We start from the raw sequence: 14825 nt of genomic DNA, 5'->3' as shown, positions 1-14825 counted from the left end.
ACAAAACACTTGTGGTGAAATTTTATCATGATTGCAACTGTATTTTAAATCTCCTCCAGCCCATCCCCCTCATGACATACACAATCCCAATCCTTTTGTCTTTCTCATTTCATTCCTATCCTAACCCCTATCTTATTCCCCTTTTTTCTGTGTGATAGAATCCATAGAACCCCTATATTGCAGATGGAGGCCACTCAGCCCATTGTGTCTGCATCGACTCTCTGAAAGAGCATATCATCCAAGCCCTATCCCCATAAATCATTTATCATGGTTAATCGGCCTAACTAACATACCTTGGGACACTAAGGGGCAAATTAGCATAGCCAATCCACCTAAGTTCAATCATTCAACAACAGCAACAGCTTGCCTTTATATAGCCCCTAAAATGTGATAAAACATAGACGTGCACATCTTTGGACTGTGGGAGGAAACTGGAGCACCCAGAGGGAACCCACACAGACGTGGGGCGAATGTGCAAACTCCACACAGATAGCCACCCAAGGCTGGAATCAAATCCGGGTCCCTGACGCTGTGACATGGCAGTGCTAACCACTGTGCCACCGCGCCATCCCATTCCCAGTTCCATCTCACCTCCGCACTCCTCCATTGCCTGTTATTCTATGCCATCCTCTCGCCAAGCCAATCCCTCCTTCCTCCCCTTCTCTTCATGTCATCACCCACCTCCCATACCGCCCTCCCCATTCTTGCTTAATCGGTGAGGCGGCTTTGCAAAACTCTGCTGGCCTGCACATTGGGATGGCAGTTGGTTAAGTGGATATTTTAGAATTTTATTGTAACATTCTGTACTGAATGTACTCACGCATCATCTGCCAAATAAACCCATCAACAGATGCACTGCTTAAACTGGCCAACCAATACAGACCAGGCACAGAACAATGCGGTTGTGATTATCATTATCGATTGCTTCACACGCCTATTGTTCACTCAGCACATATTGACAGAAAAACCTGAAGAAGATGAATAGTCAGAAGTTGTTCCAGTTTTACAAATAGAACTTTTTACATTTTTTATGGTGAAAGTAAATTATACTTTAAAAGCCTGTCGCACAAGCTTCACTCTCACCTCCCGGGTTCGGTAGTTACTGCCAGTTTTGCACTAACACACTGAGGTGTGTGTTGATGTAAGAATGAAAGGGCTGAATTTTCCCACTGAAGGCGGAAAGCAGAACTCAGGACTGTTTCCCTGTCCAAAACTTCAATCGCCCATTGGAATGCTTTAGAATTTTAGGAATACAGTTGCCTACGTTTCTGATTCAGAAGGAGGTAGTCATCTCCCCCCCTCTCAAAGCCAAAAATTATATGGAGCACTATCACCGATGAGGCAATGGTCGAGTGGTATTGCCGTTAGAATGTTAATCCAGAAACTCAACTAGTGTTCTAGGACCCGGGTTCAAATCCTGCCACAGCAGATGGTGGAGTTTGAATTCAATAAAAAATATCTGGAATTAAGAGTCTATGGACTATGAAACCATTGAAAAACCCATCTGGATCACTAATAACATTTAGAGAAGGAAATCCTTACTTGGTCTGGCCTACATGTGAACTCCAGAGCCACAGCAATGTGGTTGAATCTCAACTGTCCTCAGGCAACTAGGGATGGACAATAAATGCTCGCCAGCCAGCTGTGCCAATGTTTCACAAATGAATAAAAAAAAACAGGCTCAGTTCAACCCTCAGAATCATGTTAAAGTTCAGAGGCACTGGATGGTAACAGGCAGCTGCAGTATGACTTAAGCATTTATCTTTGTAATAAACCAGTTGTGATTAATTTGCTTCAATCAACCAACAACAGTAAAATCTTGCATCTATGTAGCACCTTTAATGTAGTAAAACATAGCAAGGTGTTTGACGAGATAAAAATTGATACTGAACCAAAGATAGCATCACTGGGGGTGAAATTCGTTCTCCTGAACTGCTTCCTAAATGAGAAAGACGGCAGAAAAATATTTTTTAAAAAGGAACTTTTGGAAGCAATGTATCATTATTCAAATACCTGTGATTTGTTAGACACTCTGCTTATTCAATAAATGCAGTGTAAATCTGGCCTCAATTAGACCAGTTCTCTGGTGATAGAGAGGGAGATAGAGAGATAGGTAGGTGGGTGGATGGTGAGGGGTGGATGGGAGTGGGGGAGGAGAGAGAGAAAGAAGAGAGTGGGAGAGTAAAATGCAGGCGTGGTGAAAGAGAGAGACAAGTGGGAGGGGAAAGGGTGGATGGGAGAGAGCGAGAGATGGATGGGAAGGGAGAGGCAGGTGGGAGGGGAGAGGTGAGTGAAAGAGAGAGAGGTGGGTGGGAGAGAAAAAGAGGTGCGGGGAGAGAGGTGTGGATGGGGGGGCGGGGAGAGAGATGTGTGAGGAGAGGGAGAAAGAGGCTGGGGTGGGAGAGAGAGTAAGTGGATGGGAGAGAGATAGATGGAGGGAGAGAAAGGGCAGGGGGAGAGAGAAAGAGGGAGGTAGATGGGGGAAGAGAGAGAGGTGGTTGGTGGAGAGAGAGAGAGAGAGAGATATATGGAGGAGAAGGAGAGTAAGAGGTGGGGTAAGTGGGGAGGGAGATAGAGAAAGAGAGAGAGGTCTGAGGGAAGGGAGAGAGAGGTTGGTGACGGGGAGGAGGAGAGGGAGGGAGGGAGGCTCCTTGGCTAAAGGAAAAGTAATAGTATACCTGAAAATTCAAAATGTATAATTTCTGCATGGAATCTTTTAGCCTTTGAATGGAAGTACTTCCTCCCCACTCCGATGCATAGGTGTATTAACAGATGACAGATATTTTATTGAGCAGAGAGACAGCATCTTCAAGTTTCCCAATGACCCTAATTTGACTGTCTATTCTCACTGACAGCTGACTTTTCCAAAGTCCCGGAGGTGATTTTGGCCACTGGGTATAATACATACAGCCCAACCTCAAAAACTAATGTTAGTTGCCAACCCAAATAGCTCTTTATTTAGGCTTAAAAGAGTGTTCTAACCACACAGCGTGATGGAGATTTGTCATAAGTTAAAATAAAGGCGTACCACATATTTGATTATTTGTGTTTGGAAGATTGAGGTAAAATTACATGTTTTTTTTCTCATTTCTTGCGGAGAAATGGTGTACTATTTGGATAAGTATTCTGATGCTAAATTTGATGACTAAGTTGTTCTAAAATAGTTATCGCTGGGGCAAACTTCACTTGCTCCCCAGTTTAACACAGGCATTTTTGCCCTTCACCCATATCACTTGATTTGTACAAGTATCTGAGGTCTTGGTTATATCACCAAGTGGAAAGTGAACATCAGTGCATTGGCAGTTTGCTGTCACAAAACTGGTGGACGTACAATGGACAACTGATCCATTACCACCCCTTCCATGTCTGTTGTACTCATTGGAATTTAGAAGAATGAGGGGAGATCTTATAGAAAAATTATAAAATTATGAAGGAATAGATAAGATAAAAGCAGAGAGGTGAAACCAGAACTAGGGGGCATATCCTCAAAATAAGGGAGAGCAGATTTAGGACTGAGTTGAGGAGGAACTTCTTCACCCAAAAGGTTGTGAATCTGTGGAATCCCCCGCCCAGTGAAGCAGTTGAGGCTGCCTCATTGAATGTTCTTAAGGCAAAGGTAAATAGCTTTGTGAATAGTAAAGAAATTAAGGTGTATTGTTTGCAGGCAGGTAATTGGAGCTGAGTCCACAAAAAGATCAGCCATGACTTATTAAATGGTGGAGCAGGCTTGAGGTGCCAGATGGCCTATTCCTGCTCCTAATTCTTATGTTGTTATGTAAACATGAAAATTCACCCCTTGATATCGTCTCTCTCTTTCACTCTGGTTCTTCTCCCTTTCCAAGATTTACTGCATTTTGGATACTGCCTTTACCTCATGGGCAATCTGTCCCTGAGCATTCTGGGTTGATTAATCATTGACGGGAATCCTGATAAAATAAATAGAATGTCTACAGTGCAGAATGAGGCCTATCAAGTCTGCACCGACTCTCTGACAGAGGGTCTTACCCAGGCCCTCTCCTGCGCCCCCATCTCCATAACCCCAGGTAATTACCATGGTTAATCCATCTAACCTGCACATCTTGCAACACTCTCTGGCTGAAGAAATTCCTCCTAATTTCTGTTTTAAAGGATCATCCCCTGGTTGTGCCCTCTGGTTCTAGTTTTTCCTACTAGTGGAAACATCCTCTCCACATCCATTCTAACCAGGCCTCGCAGTATCCTGTAAATTGCAATAAGGTCCCCCCTCATCCTTCTAAACTCCAACGAGGACAGATCCAAAGTCTTCAACCGTTCCTCATATGACAAGCTCTTCAACCAGCCCGTCTTTCGGACAGTGGGAGGAAACCGGAGCTCCGGCAGATATGGGGAGAATGTGCAGACTCTGCACAGGCAGTGACCCAAGCTGGGAATCAAACCCAGGTCCCTGGCGCTGTGAGGCAGCAGTGCTAACCATTATGCCACCATGCTGCCAAGATGCTTTGAGATGCTTCAGTTCAGTAATGAGAACATTACACACATTTCAATATTTTCTTTATAAAAGAGTAGAATTCTTTTCAAACTATACCTATCAGTTATCTAGCGTTGCACATCTTACAACTACAGTAAAAAACATATAGAGGGAGTTAACCAGCAGGTGAGAATTTTCCCCAAATTCTTTAGTAATACCCAACTAAGCCGCGATTACAGTACTAAAACCATCAATGACAGATACTGAAATGAATAACAGAGTTTTGACTATCCTGGACAGCATTGAAAGGAGCTGGATTGACTTCTGTTGACTTAAGAGAACAAGGAGAGCCTTCTGTTTGTTTAGAGCAAGAGGATTACTAGAGCTTAAACATTCTCAATAGGTTAAGTACATGTTTATTGGTTAACAAAGAAACTAGGGGTTATAGTGTCTAAATCCAGAAGGAGCAGATAGCTCACAAAACTATTAAAACATTTGAAGGACCACATAGATGATAATTTTATATATTGTAGTGACTTCTGTTTGGGAAGAACAAGAATCAAAAAGTTGGCAGTTCTGAATACAGGTTCTGCAGTGCCATAAATTTTATTCAAATTTCATGAGCCCTTTGCGAATAACTATTTCTCCATCGCTAACTGTGACAGATTGCATAAGTAACCAAGACCACTGGTTTTGATTTTCACAAAAAAAAATGGGCAGGATTGGAGTCCGTGATCCCCAAAGTGCTGGTAAAAATTCCAGCATCCCATGTAATAAAAATACAATTTGACTCGTACAGTCACCATAAACCAACGAGTCTGATTATGAGAAATAGCAGCCCCTTTGTCCATTATCTGAAAAAGTTTCAGCTCTCAGTGATAAAGGGGCGGAATTGCAGAATTTGATCCCAATAACAATGGTAAAAGATGTAGTAAATAATGCAATAAAAAATGGAATCTGACTTACTCAATCACCATAAACAACAGCTTGCAAATAACACAAATGAGTGTAACCTTAAAATAGTCCAGATGACAAATTGAAATATGCTGTGGGTCTCGAACGTTGTTAGTTATTTTTGTCTCCACACACAAACCTTGGCCAAAATCGAGCGCATGCTTAGCAAGAAATAGGATTATATAATTTTGGGTTCCACCAGTACTGGTATGAATGTAGAAATTTTTATTAATGCCAGCATTTTATTTCTAGGCTTCATCAAATCTCTACAGTGCAGAAGGAATCCATTCAGCTCATCGAGTCTGCACTGACAACAATCCCACCCAGGCCCTGTCCCTGTAAGTCCACATATTTACCTGCTAAACCCTCTGATACTAGGGCAATTTACCATGGCCAATTAAACTACCCCACTCATCTTTGGAGTGTGGGAGGAAACCGGAGCACCCAGAGGAAACCCATGCAAACACAGAATGAACGTACAAACTCCACAGAGAGTGACCCAAGGCTGGAATTGAACCTGGGTCCCTGGCACTTTGAGGCAGCAGTGCTAACCACTGTGCCACCGTGCTGCTTTTGTTACTGACAACCAAATTCATGGAGGTGTCCGAATGCACATTTGATGGATGGTTATTCCAATCTTCTGGATTGCCATTTAACCCAGATAACCACTAGACCACTGCACCCTTCATTGTAGCTATTGCACAGCACTTGGTGCCCTCTATTTGAGAGCTAATTTAGAAAACTCTGCCAGCTGACAGAGTTCCCACTCTGCAATGCTGTTCAAAATGGTTTCAGTGCAGCATCTGCACAACGACTGGTCCCCATTTTCTCCCAATCATCCCTTTACTTCCACAGCAAAAGTTTTAAAAGCACAGTTTTGTTTGGTGGTGGTACATGTGCATGATTCAGTATAATTGCTTAATCTTAGGTTATATTAGGACTACGCCTACACATTCTCATTTGAGTGTGTATTTATCAGACTTTGACTTTGATTTGTTAATGTTGGAAAGACATAAATGAGAAACCAAAATACAATTGTCCAGTGCAGGAATCACCACTTGAAAATCAGGCTTATTCACTAACCATGACCCCATGAATAACATTAAATACATTTACTACACTCTCAACATTTCAGTGAGTCAAAGGAAATACTTAATCATTTACATATTAATAGATTTCATAGAATCCCTATAGTGCAGAGGGAGGCCATTTAGCCCATTGGGTCTGCACTGACCACAACCCCACCCATGACCTATCCTTGTACATTTACCCTAACTAGTCCCCCTGACACTAATGGGTAATTTAGCATGGCCAATTCACCTAAGCTGCACATCTTTGGACAGTGAGAAAAAAACCAGGGCACCCAGTGGAAACCCATGCAGACACAGGGAGAATGTGCAAACTCTGCGCAGACAATGACCCAAGCTGGGAATTGAACGAGAGTCCCCGGCACTATGAGGCAGCAGTGCTCGCCACTGTGCCACCATGCTACCCATGATAGATGATAGAATTATCATCAACTTCAAATGGTAAAAACAAAATATATATTTAGACTTTGGACACAGAGGAATCACACAGCTCCCACAGTCAATGCTGTGTGCAATCAGCGCACACCTCATTCCACTTACCCTTGCTTTTGGGGTGGCATGGTGGCACAGTGGTTAGCAATGCTGCCTCACAGTGCCAGGGACCCAGGTTCAATTCTGGCCTCAAGTGACTGTCTGTGTGGAGTTTGCATGTTTCTTCTTATATTTGCAAGGGTTTTCTCAGGGTTCCTCCCACAGATTGAAGGTGTGCGGGTTAGGTTGATTGGCCGTGATAAATTGCTCCGAAGTGTCAGGAGGCTTTGGAGGTTAAATATGTGGAGTTACAGAGATGGGACCTGGGTGGGACTGTCGTTGGCACAGGCTCAATGAGCCAAATGGCCTCCTTCTGCACTGTAGATTCTATGATTCTAGTGTGTATCACTTCAGTCATACTGGTAGGAAATAAACTACATGGACCAAAATCAGCAGAATGTGGTAACCCTGCACCTGAGCAATGGTGAACAAAATATTTCATGGGTCACACTCAGAACCCAGATGGGTGGCATGTGTCCCTTGGGCTTTAGGTTAGCCACCACTGGCCTAATTCCCTTTTGAATTCTTCAGTTAAACCTGCTTCCACCACACTCACAGGTAGTGCTTTCCAAACCCTAACCACTCAGGTCAGAGAATGAAAACAGGATTTACATTTAATTGTCACACTTGGTCACAACAGTTTGTTGCAACTTGTTTAATTTGTGATCCAAGAAAAATTCTGATCTAAGCACAGAGTTCCAATTCACCAAACCACTTCCATCTATTCCTATTCACAGAAAGTTTGATCCATATAAAATGCATGAATGCAGAATTGTAATCTAAATGTTTCATTCTCAATCATCTTTTTTTCTTAAAAAAAAGCACAAGTCATTAAATCTAATCATTTCACTGTCACATTATATTCAAGGGGCACAATTAGGGGTCTGTATGTTTAACATAAAATCTACGACTTTGGTCAGTGGCATCTGCTGTTGTGATTGAAGTGCTGAATGAATGATTGAATCGGTTGCAGTACAAAAGATCTGAGAACTGGCTGTTTTCCTCCACATTTCGAGTAAAGGAGCTTCAAGCATAATCCCAATTCATCCATAACATTTCTTGGCAAGTTAGTGATGCAATATTGTACTGTCATCCAAAAATGGAAAACGTAATCATTATCAGATTCGTACATCTTACTGCTGGTGACATGAAGATCAATGTGGAATAGATCAAACGCAATCAAGATCCCCAATTACATTTGTAGAGTGCATTGTTAGCCACATGAGGAATAGAGTCATGTCAAATTAGTCCAGCCTGATATCATTCACACATGCAAACAAGATATTTTAAGATATTGCTGTTTGGAAATGCATGTACCGATGTATGAATATCAATTCTAGAAATATAATTTTTCTATCCACACGTTAAGTGTCAACGAGATGTCAATTTGCCAGGAGTTTCAAAAGGTAAACCTCAGGAAATTTCTTCATTTTTAATTGACAATGCAACATTGTGTGTCACTTAATATATAAGATCAGGTTAAAGTCCAACAGGTTTATTTGGTATTGCAAGCTTTCGGAGCGCTGCTCCTTCTAAAGTCCTGTTGGGCTTTAACCTGATGTTGTGAGACTTCTTACTGTGCCCACCCCAGTCGAAGGCTGGCTTCTCCACATCTCCATCTCCAAGTGGAGAGGATCTCCAAGAAGATCGTGCTTGTCAACACAGACATCAAGTTTCTACAAAAATGCAAGAAAAAGAAGAAAGAGCAGCGTTCTGAAATCTCATGATATCAATTAAACCTGTTGGACTTTAACCTGGTACATGAGACTTCTTACTGTGCCCACCCAAGTCCAACGCCGACATCTCCACAACATAATGTATAAAATTTAGCATATTTACTACATTATTCACATATTTGTAATATCGAGTCTAGGTTTTCGGAATAAATTTATTCCAGTACCATTTTGAAACCAATACCATTTTTATTTTCAGTTTCCATGATAATTAGTTGCCTGGCCCTCCACGGGTCAGAAAGGGATCTTTGTCTGATTTGCTCTGCTTCCTTTGGAAAGGGACATGCTTCCACCAGCTTTCTGCATCCTAGAGATGGTGCAGCTCAGCTTGTGAGCTCAATGTGAGTGAAGTAATCACAGGAATGCCTTGTGACCTTGTCATAAGGCATCCCTTATGACCTTGCGACCTTTTTAACACACTGTTAAAAAGTCAAAATTATATCATATGTTGGACAGCGACAATCGTTGAATAACAGTTCATTTTCAATAGTGAATGGCTAAGTTTAAGTTTATTTATTAGTGTCACAAGTAGGCTTACATTAACACTGCAATGAAGTTACTGTGAAAAATCCCCGAGTCACCACACTCGGGCACCTGTTTGTGTACACTGAGGGAGAATTTAGCACGGCCAATGCATCTAACCATCACGTTTTTCGGACTGTGGGAGGAAACCAGACCACCTGGAGGAGACCGACACAATGGTCAGGCTCTGCACAGACAGTGACCCAAGCCGAGAATTGAACCCAGGTCCCCACTACTGCGAAGCAGCAGTGCTAACCACTATGTCATTATGCTGCCCTAAGTAACTAATATGGGACATACTTGTGTTAAAATGTTCTTTTTAAGTAGTAAATGTTGAAGAATGAGCTATGTACTGAGTTGGAAAAGTTTTTTCAACTCTCGAACGTGGGTTCCATTCAGGGAGATGGATTCTGTAAAAGTCTCTTCTCACCTGACATTTATGGGTATTTAATGACATATGGTTCAATGAAGTTCTCAGTACATACAAAGTCAAATTATACAATGAGAACCATTGAGGGAGTTTGATATTTCTGCTGCATCTATATCCAAAGTGACACACCAACACTAAGTACAAAGAGGAAATGCATTACGCTTAATCTCAACACTATTGCTCCCCAGTTTCTTAAGTGTTAAGTTGCTGGGTTGTGTGGGAATGATGACAAAGGACTACAATTTGAACAGTTTTTTAATAAGATCTTCAGTAGTCATTTTACGTCATTCCTGTAGCCACACCGATGAGAACTCTTAAACTAGCAAAACGCATCAATTCTGTGTGTAGGCCATGGCAATATATATATATATGAATACACATTCTACAATAAGCATACACAAATACAACTGTACATACTCGACTAATGGTTGACCGCCTGTAAAAGTTGACCCCGACCTTTGGCCAAAAGGTCCTTAGTTTTTCAAACATCACATGTTTCGCTCAACCCGTATCTTTTCGGGATAGGAAAACGTGTTTTTGTCATGCTTTTAGACAGCCATACTACCAATACCATTGGAATACCTACATTATAATCACAATGTCCTCTGGTACCACACTCCATATTGTTTCCTATACTGGTGGCATGGTTGCTGGTTGTCTGGTCTATCTTATCTAGAGAGATTTTAGTCTTACTACAGCAGTTACTTCAAACTAGATAGGCCCTTAACTTCCAATCCCTTGAGGCTCAGATCTGGGGGGAACCCAGGGGATGCACTGGGAGACCCCTAGAAGCACCCAAACAGCAACTGCATGGTAATTGCCCGGAAAGTTCAAGTTTCCAATGTTTCAAGGTGAAATTTTCAAACTTGCCCTGCATTGGGGACCATCTGATGCTCTGAATTAAATTAGAGATTTTGGATGGTTCCAACTGTCTTATCTTTACCCAGGAAAAGTTAAAGGAAATAAAACCAGGGAGTGTTCCCTTCCAGTCGGGGAAAACTTCAGCAGTCAAGGGCATTCAGCTCTGATCTTCAGTTAAGCACTCTCCAAGGCAGCCTTCAAGGCACATGACAATGTAAAATCACCGAACAGAAACTGATAGCCAAGTTTCGCGTGCATGAGGATGGCCTCAACCGGGATCTTGGGTTCATGTCACACTATCTGTAATCCCCACCAACTGTCCTGACTTGAGACAATTCGCACCTCTTCAGCTTGTAATTATCCCTCTCTCCACTCGCATTGTCTGTACCTATAAAGACTTGATTACCTGAAAAGACTCACATTTCAACCATTATCTTGCAATTGAGTCTTTGTCTACATATATTGTGATTGTGAAACCTACTTGTCCACTCACCAGATGAAGGAGCAGCGCTCTGAAAGCTCATGATTCCAAATAAACCTATTTGACTTTAACTTGGTGTAGAGACTTCTTACTGTGCCCACCCCAACCAACATCTCCACATTATTTCTGAAGAGAGGTACCATCAGTTACGGTTCCGTTTGGAGATGGGTGCCTGCAGAATAACAACAGATGTTACCAACAACGTTGCCAATCTTGTCCTTTGCACTGTGGCATGGTGGTTAGCACTGCTGCCTCACAGTGCCGGGGACCCAGGTTTGATTCCTGGCTTGCGTCACTGTTTATGTGGAGTATGATCGCTCTCCCGTTGTCTGCATGGGTTTTCTCCGGGTGCTCCAGTTTCCTTCCATAGCCTGAAAGGCATGCAAGTTAGAGGCATTGGCCATGCTAAATTCTCCGTCAGTGGACCCAAAAATTGAACCTGTTAATTTCCTGATATTATGGTCATATCTACTAATTATTTTGGATTATATACTGAAAACATAGTGCTGACCATAATATAAAAGTAAAATGTTGCAGATGCTGGAATCTGAAACAAAAACAGAAAATGCTGGAACATCTCAGCAGGTCTGACAGCATCGGCAGAGAGAGAATAGAACCAACGTTTTGAATCAGGATGACCCTTTGCCAGAACTGACATATCTATGTGTAGATATTCTTTATGTTTTAAGATAATAGCTGCCATCCAATATACATGGCTTTCAACCCCTCAAAAATATTACTTGGTTGTAAATGAATCCCTTACTTTTTGCCTCAAATGTTTGGTCTAAAAAACCTGACTTTCACTTTCCTTTCCTTTACCTCTTTATATGGGTATTAGAAACAGCAGGCGAAATTGGACCCTCCCCCCCCACCCCCCGTCCTGCCTCCTCCGGCCTTGATTTAATATGTTATTGAACTCATCATGCATCTGTTTACTTTTTACCAGGACTTGATGGTTTGAAGTTATAAGGAGAGGCTGGATGGACTGGGACTTTTTCCCCTGGAACATAGAAGGCTGAGGGATGATCTTATAGAGGTCTATGAAATAATGAGAGGCACAGATCAGCTAGGTAGTTAACATCAGCTGCATGGTAGCACTGCTGCTTCACAGCTCCAGGGACCCAGGTTCGATTCTTGGCTTGGGTCACTGTCTGTGCGGAGTTTGCACATTCTCCTCGTGTCTGTGTGGGTTTTCTCCGGGTGCTCTGGTTTCCTCCCACAGTCCAAAGATGTGCAGATTAGGTTGATTGGCCATGCTAAAATTGCCCCTTATTGTCCTGAGATGTGTAGGTTAGAGGGATTAGCGGGTAAATATATGAGGGTAGGGCTTGGGTGGGATTGTGGTCAGTGCAGACTCGATGGGCCCAATGGCTTCTTTCTGCACTGCTGGATTTCTACGCTTCTACTTTTTCCCAAAGGTAGAAAAGTCTAAACCTAGAGGGCATAGGTTTAAGAGAGGGTAGAGATACAAAAAGATCCAGAGGGGCAATTTGTTCACACAGAGTGTGGTGAGTGTCTGGAAAGAGCTGCCGGAGTTAGTGGTAGAGTTGAATACAATTTTGTCTTTAAAAAGTATTTAGACAGTTACATAGATAAGGTGGGTGTGGAGGGATATGGGTCAAATGCAGGCAATTTGGATGAGCTTAGTGGTTTAAAAAAAAGGCAGCATGGACAAGTTAGGCCGAAGGGCCTGTTTCCATGCTGTAAATCTCTATGACTTTACGACTCTTAAAATTTGGAGGACTGAATTAGCCACTTCCCTGATAAACCTCTTTAATTATTATTCTGAACAAGTGAGCAGCTTCAAATGACCAACCTCACAGAACTTTTGGAAAAGAGTTTCAAAATGCACTGATTATATTTTATTTGGAGGCAGCTTCTGATATGTTTGGACAGCTGTTCAGTAGAAATAAACGCTAATGGGAAAGTTTTCCACTGGCGAATATTTACCAAGTAGCAAAATTTGTCAGCTCTTAGCACTTAAGTGTTGACATCAGTATTATATTCTGATGATGAATGTTTTTTTAAGGAATTTTGAATTCAGTGAACAACGGGGGAGGGGGGGGGAGAAAAAAGTTAGATTGCATTTTTAAAATTCCAGTGGCTTTTGATAAATTCAATGATGCTCGTGAAGTTTAAGAAAAACCTACAGCTTTGCATGATTTGATGGACAATTTACTCTCCTTCACTCCTTGCTTATATATGTCTCTGTCAGTGGAATAGGTCCGGCATCCTGTCAGAAAGGGCTGAAAGATGGGTCCCAACTGCAACAGGCTGATAATCGATCTGCAGCCCAGAACTACAGCTGAGCCCCAGGTTCTGACAGAGGTGCTAACCCCTCTGCTCCCCAGGGTGCTGTCAATCATGGCTAAAGGTGAAGAGTTGGGGAGGAGGAGGAGGAAAGGGGGTGGAAGAGGATGAGACCAGCACCGCAGGAACCTGAAAAAAAAAGCCACACACACAACACAACAAGCAACGGAATCTGGAGTTGTGTGTGTGTCTGTGTGTGTGTGTCTCTCCGGAACCAGCTTTTCAGAAATCAGGAGGTTGTTTGCTCTGGTAGGTATGAGGAAACATAATTCTGTGTGTTTCCTCACCCTGATTTGTGTGTTAGAGCAATCATCTGACCATGTTTTGTAGCATGCACATGCTGGTAAATTGTTAATGCTGCTAACTACATAAAACAAAGATAAAACATTTTGAAATCTATGCATCCAGACTGTTTATTTTAAATAATAATGCCACATCCCATTTTTTTTCCGTTGCATAGAGATTTTAGGAAATGTTTCATGTCCAGACTTGGGGAAGAAGTGGTTATACGTGGTCATTTATATCGTCGGAAGGCTATTGCATTGCCCCGTCTCCCACCACCCCCCCCACCAGTCTGCCCGTTTATATGGCATAGCATTTCGTATTTTCAGCTGTGAGACTGACCCTACAAAGAACTGAGCGGCGCCAGCAATTTTCCGTCCTTTGTACAGCTGTCTCTCAGTCTCAGTGTTGATTGGTGTATGGGAGCTGACAATGTTTTGACGGGCCAACTCTTGCTGTATCAGCTTTATTCAGAGAGGTCTTCCTTCCAGTGTGCTGGGAGCAGCAATCTGATGGTACACAGGGAGATTTATGCAGCATTAATCTGTGCCTCTCTTATTTCTCCTGGCTCTGCTTTTCAAGGATGTAGCCTCATTAGGGGCCCTTGACACTTACCTTATTTTAATCCTAAATGACAATGACTTGTAAAAGAGGCAAAAGAAGTCTTTACTTCAGTATGCAAACTACACTGTAGCACTAACCACTCACAGACAGGCGTTGGCCAAACATTTTGTGCATCAACTTAAAATCGCTACAGTGCAGGAGGGAGATATTCGGCCCATTATATTTGAACCAATTCTCTGACAGAGCATCTTACCCAGGCCCTATCCACATTACCCCAAACATTTACCCCAGTAATTCCCCCTAATCTACACATTTTGGGACGCTAAGGGACATAGAACAGTTTAGAACATAGAACAGTACAGCACAGTAAAGGCCCTTCAGCCCTTGATGTTGTGCTGAGCTACGTCCGAACCCAAGATCAAGCTATCCCACTCCCTATCATTCTGGTGAAGCATGTTCAATCACCTAACCCACGTATCCTTGGACTGTGGGAGGAAGCCGGAGCACCCGGAGGACACGTAAACACTGGGAGCATGTTCAAACTCCACACAGACCCAAATGCAGAATTGAACCCATGTCCCTGGCACTGTGAGGCAGCAGCACTAACCATTGTGCCGCCCTT

General features: G+C 42.6%; 1 long non-coding RNA gene across 1 annotated transcript in view; it reads left to right on the top strand.

The window, feature by feature from the left end:
* LOC145342514 (uncharacterized) overlaps nt 1-13652 on the top strand; it is a 90196-nt gene extending 76544 nt beyond the window's left edge. The window contains exon 3 of the long non-coding RNA XR_013886549.1: nt 13263-13652. This is a non-coding gene — a long non-coding RNA (uncharacterized LOC145342514). The remainder of the gene's footprint in view (nt 1-13262) is intronic.
* The last annotated feature ends 1173 nt before the right edge of the window (nt 13653-14825 follow it).

This window comes from Carcharhinus amblyrhynchos, chromosome 4 (genome assembly GCF_965287045.1).
Source record: "Carcharhinus amblyrhynchos chromosome 4, sCarAmb.v2.hapA, whole genome shotgun sequence".
NCBI lineage: Eukaryota > Metazoa > Chordata > Chondrichthyes > Carcharhiniformes > Carcharhinidae > Carcharhinus > Carcharhinus amblyrhynchos.
The sequence above is the reverse complement of the archived record's forward strand: the minus strand, read 5'-3'. Positions and strand labels throughout refer to the sequence as shown.